Raw genomic sequence first — 6,091 nt, 5'->3', positions numbered from 1 at the left:
CTGTATAGGCGTAAACCTACTGGCCGTTCCTTGTATAGGCGTAGTCCTCCTGTCGTTGCTTGTAGAATAGACTGTATAGGCGTAGACCCACTGGCCGTTCCTTGTAGGGTAGACTGTATAGGCGTAAACCTACTGGCCGTTCCTTGTATAGGCGTAGTCCTCCTGTCGTTGCTTGTAAGATAGACTGCATATGCGAAGTTCCACCTGTCATTCATTTTAAGGTACATTGTATAGGCGTAGTCCCACCGACCGTTACTTGTAGGATAGACTGTATAGGCGTAGACCCACTGGCCGTTCCTTGTAGGGTAGACTGTATAGACGTAGACCCACTGGCCGTTCCTTGTAGGGTAGACTGTATAGGCGTAGACCCACTGGCCGTTCCTTGTAGAATAGACTGTATAGGCGTAGACCCACTGGCCGTTCCTTGTAGGGTAGACTGTATAGGCGTAAACCTACTGGCCGTTCCTTGTATAGGCGTAGTCCTCCTGTCGTTGCTTGTAAGATAGACTGCATAGGCGAAGTTCCACCTGTCATTCATTTTAAGGTACATTGTATAGGCGTAGTCCCACCGACCGTTACTTGTAGGATAGACTGTATAGGCGTAGACCCACTGGCCGTTCCTTGTAGGGTAGACTGTATAGACGTAGACCCACTGGCCGTTCCTTGTAGAATAGACTGTATAGGCGTAGACCCACTGGCCGTTCCTTGTAGGGTAGACTGTATAGGCGTAAACCTACTGGCCGTTCCTTGTATAGGCGTAGTCCTCCTGTCGTTGCTTGTAAGATAGACTGTATAGGCATAGACCTACTGGCCGTTCCTTGTAGAGTAGACTGTATAGGCGTAAACCTACTGGCCGTTCCTTTTAGAGTAGACTGTATAGACGGAGACCCACTGGCCGTTCCTTGTAGGGTAGACTGTATAGACGGAGACCCACTGGCCGTTCCTTGTAGGGTAGACTGTATAGGCGTAGACCCACTGGCCGTTCCTTGTAGAATAGACTGTATAGGCGTAGACCCACTGGCCGTTCCTTGTAGGGTAGACTGTATAGGCGTAAACCTACTGGCCGTTCCTTGTATAGGCGTAGTCCTCCTGTCGTTGCTTGTAAGATAGACTGCATAGGCGAAGTTCCACCTGTCATTCATTTTAAGGTACATTGTATAGGCGTAGTCCCACCGACCGTTACTTGTAGGATAGACTGTATAGGCGTAGACCCACTGGCCGTTCCTTGTAGGGTAGACTGTATAGACGTAGACCCACTGGCCGTTCCTTGTAGGGTAGACTGTATAGGCGTAGACCCACTGGCCGTTCCTTGTAGAATAGACTGTATAGGCGTAGACCCACTGGCCGTTCCTTGTAGGGTAGACTGTATAGGCGTAAACCTACTGGCCGTTCCTTGTATAGGCGTAGTCCTCCTGTCGTTGCTTGTAAGATAGACTGCATAGGCGAAGTTCCACCTGTCATTCATTTTAAGGTACATTGTATAGGCGTAGTCCCACCGACCGTTACTTGTAGGATAGACTGTATAGGCGTAAACCTACTGGCCGTTCCTTGTATAGGCGTAGTCCTCCTGTCGTTGCTTGTAAGATAGACTGTATAGGCATAGACCTACTGGCCGTTCCTTGTAGAGTAGACTGTATAGACGTAGACCCACTGGCCGTTCCTTGTAGGGTAGACTGTATAGACGTAGACCCACTGGCCGTTCCTTGTAGGGTAGATTGTATAGACGGAGACCCACTGGCCGTTCCTTGTAGAATAGACTGTATAGGCGTAGACCCACTGGCCGTTCCTTGTAGGGTAGACTGTATAGGCGTAAACCTACTGGCCGTTCCTTGTATAGGCGTAGTCCTCCTGTCGTTGCTTCTAGAATAGACTGTATAGGCGTAGACCAACTGGCCGTTCCTTGTAGGGTAGACTGTATAGGCGTAAACCTACTGGCCGTTCCTTGTATTGGCGTAGTCCTCCTGTCGTTGCTTGTAAGATAGACTGTATAGGCATAGACCTACTGGCCGTTCCTTGTAGAGTAGACTGTATAGACGTAGACCCACTGGCCGTTCCTTGTAGGATAGACTGTATAGACGTAGACCCACTGGCCGTTCCTTGTAGGGTAGACTGTATAGACGGAGACCCACTGGCCGTTCCTTGTAGGGTAGACTGTATAGGCGTAGACCCACTGGCCGTTCCTTGTAGAATAGACTGTATAGGCGTAGACCCACTGGCCGTTCCTTGTAGGGTAGACTGTATAGGCGTAAACCTACTGGCCGTTCCTTGTATAGGCGTAGTCCTCCTGTCGTTGCTTGTAAGATAGACTGCATAGGCGAAGTTCCACCTGTCATTCATTTTAAGGTACATTGTATAGGCGTAGTCCCACCGACCGTTACTTGTAGGATAGACTGTATAGGCGTAGACCCACTGGCCGTTCCTTGTAGGGTAGACTGTATAGACGTAGACCCACTGGCCGTTCCTTGTAGGGTAGACTGTATAGGCGTAGACCTACTGGCCGTTCCTTGTAGAATAGACTGTATAGGCGTAGACCCACTGGCCGTTCCTTGTAGGGTAGACTGTATAGGCGTAAACCTACTGGCCGTTCCTTGTATAGGCGTAGTCCTCCTGTCGTTGCTTGTAGAATAGACTGTATAGGCGTAGACCCACTGGCCGTTCCTTGTAGGGTAGACTGTATAGGCGTAAACCTACTGGCCGTTCCTTGTATAGGCGTAGTCCTCCTGTCGTTGCTTGTAAGATAGACTGTATAGGCATAGACCTACTGGCCGTTCCTTGTAGAGTAGACTGTATAGACGTAGACCCACTGGCCGTTCCTTGTAGGGTAGACTGTATAGACGTAGACCCACTGGCCGTTCCTTGTAGGGTAGACTGTATAGACGGAGACCCACTGGCCGTTCCTTGTAGGGTAGACTGTATAGGCGTAGACCCACTGGCCGTTCCTTGTAGAGTAGACTGTATAGGCGTAGACCCACTGGCCGTTCCTTGTAGGGTAGACTGTATAGGCGTAAACCTACTGGCCGTTCCTTGTATAGGCGTAGTCCTCCTGTCGTTGCTTGTAAGATAGACTGCATAGGCGAAGTTCCACCTGTCATTCATTTTAAGGTACATTGTATAGGCGTAGTCCCACCGACCGTTACTTGTAGGATAGACTGTATAGGCGTAGACCCACTGGCCGTTCCTTGTAGGGTAGACTGTATAGACGTAGACCCACTGGCCGTTCCTTGTAGGGTAGACTGTATAGGCGTAGACCCACTGGCCGTTCCTTGTAGAATAGACTGTATAGGCGTAGACCCACTGGCCGTTCCTTGTAGGGTAGACTGTATAGGCGTAAACCTACTGGCCGTTCCTTGTATAGGCGTAGTCCTCCTGTCGTTGCTTGTAAGATAGACTGCATAGGCGAAGTTCCACCTGTCATTCATTTTAAGGTACATTGTATAGGCGTAGTCCCACCGACCGTTACTTGTAGGATAGACTGTATAGGCGTAGACCCACTGGCCGTTCCTTGTAGGGTAGACTGTATAGACGTAGACCCACTGGCCGTTCCTTGTAGAATAGACTGTATAGGCGTAGACCCACTGGCCGTTCCTTGTAGGGTAGACTGTATAGGCGTAAACCTACTGGCCGTTCCTTGTATAGGCGTAGTCCTCCTGTCGTTGCTTGTAAGATAGACTGTATAGGCATAGACCTACTGGCCGTTCCTTGTAGAGTAGACTGTATAGACGTAGACCCACTGGCCGTTCCTTGTAGGGTAGACTGTATAGACGGAGACCCACTGGCCGTTCCTTGTAGGGTAGACTGTATAGACGGAGACCCACTGGCCGTTCCTTGTAGGGTAGACTGTATAGGCGTAGACCCACTGGCCGTTCCTTGTAGAATAGACTGTATAGGCGTAGACCCACTGGCCGTTCCTTGTAGGGTAGACTGTATAGGCGTAAACCTACTGGCCGTTCCTTGTATAGGCGTAGTCCTCCTGTCGTTGCTTGTAAGATAGACTGCATAGGCGAAGTTCCACATGTCATTCATTTTAAGGTACATTGTATAGGCGTAGTCCCACCGACCGTTACTTGTAGGGTATATTGTACAGGCTAAGTCGCACCACCCGTTCCTTGTAGGGTAGACTGTATAGCCGTAGCCCCACCTGCAGTTCCTTGTAGGTAGACTGTATAGGTGTTGAACAAGCTACAGGTCCTTCGATTGATTACTGTATAGGTGGTAACACTACGAGTGCTTCTTGTATTGTGGAGCGTGGCATCGAATGAGGGTCTAAACTGTATTACTGCTGAATCATTTAGAGATGATGTTGGTATCTTTTTAGTCGTTCTTAGCTTTAGTAATGTTATTTCTGGCAATGAGTCACCAATACACCTTAGATTTCAGCTCAAGGTCATTCATTTGAACAAACTTGGTAGCCCTTCAACCCAGCATACAATACAAGTAAATTCAAAATTAGGTCTCCACGTTGCTTGGTTATAGATAAGTCATATAAAAGATTTTAGCTGATTTCACGCTAGCGAAGTGGAACTAGTTTAGGTTCATGAGCATTGCCCTACCTGGTAGTTACATTCAGTTGGATTTTACTTGAAGCGATAATGATGCGACGATTACAAAAGTCATCATGGATTGTCAATTATTATTGCCAGTGTCGAGCCAGACAGAGAACCATGGGGGGCAACTGTTCATTATCTAAAACGCTCTACATCATATAGGTTGGTCTATGAAATTTACGCCTCGTATGGAAACAGATATGTGGGCCGACGTTGGGCAACAATTTGTTCCTATGTGTATGTCAATCGTTTGTCTAGTCACCAACCTAACAAAGGTCAAGTCGACCGGAAATTCAAACAAGATTCTGGACTTTCTCAAAAACTGATTCCAGTTTAGTTACGTTTTCGGAATCTACATTCAATCAAATCCACCTCTGGAGTAAAAGGTAGTCGATTAAGATTGCAATGTTGACGCGATTGTACAAAGAATGACAAAAATAAGTTTGGATAAAGGTTAATTTGCTTAAACCACTGTTCTAGCAAGCAATACAAGGATTCTTACGGGGTATAGGAATTCAGTACAGACTAGAAAGATACGAATCCTTGTCATTACTAGGCGTAGCTCAGTTTATAAACAAGGTATTCAATTGTGTTTGCAGGCGGGGATCAAACTATTGAATAAATTAAGTATAGCCAGACAAAAACCTGTCGGGCAGATCGTTGTGTAGTGTTGACATACCAGTTTGTGTTTTTTTTTTAAGTTTTGAAGTTACTTATTATTTTAAGAATTATTGCGTTGCTTTTATTTTTTGTGTTCTCGCTTCGGTCATGTCAGGTCAGACACTTGTATTCCAAGGGGGGTTTGGGGGTCACAGCCCCAAATGAATAACAGTAGGTCTTACACTTGAAAATTCTAACAGTATCTGGGTCCTAGACCTCCTTGATTACAAAACTTTAGAAATTGTTCAGTTGTGTCATGGAGGAAAAATTTTCTGACGCAGTATTGTGAAAAAATGGCTGTCGCACAGAGTTTTAACCGTTCCGATTTTTGTAATGATTTTTTCAGTGTTCTCAATGTGAACGCTATAGTGTTTGTGTGAGCCCCGGATCAACGAAATGTAGAAAGTGGTTTACGGTTAAATGCGTGAATCCCTCTTTCTCTAAGAAGGAGTACGCCTTCCAACAATCACTGATGATAGTTGTTCCCGGTCCTATGTTATTTTTGATAATGTTTACAAGTGTGTCAGCAGTTCTATTCTCCGCTGTACAGAAAATTAACTTTTTTGAGTCTCTTTCAATCCCTCCAAACACCAAAATCATGTCAACCTTTCGACCTTTGTGAAACTTTCTCTTTCCAAATTTGCTTTCGTCTATTTCTACAACTCTGCCTTTTCCACTAACGATGTTGTTTTCATTTTTGCATAGAATTTCGGGACGAACCTCTCTTGCAAATTATACCAGTCGACTAAAGTTTTGTGATAAATGACAAATTCTTAGTTGCATTCATAAACCAAAAAATTATGTAATTTAAACAAGATTTTTTATTAAATTATGGTTTTCAAAACATGATTCTTTCGTACCGACACATTTTTATGACATTTCTTGTC

Source organism: Pecten maximus, chromosome 8, assembly GCF_902652985.1.
Source record: "Pecten maximus chromosome 8, xPecMax1.1, whole genome shotgun sequence".
Taxonomy (NCBI): domain Eukaryota; kingdom Metazoa; phylum Mollusca; class Bivalvia; order Pectinida; family Pectinidae; genus Pecten; species Pecten maximus.
Note: the sequence above shows the minus strand (reverse complement) of the source record.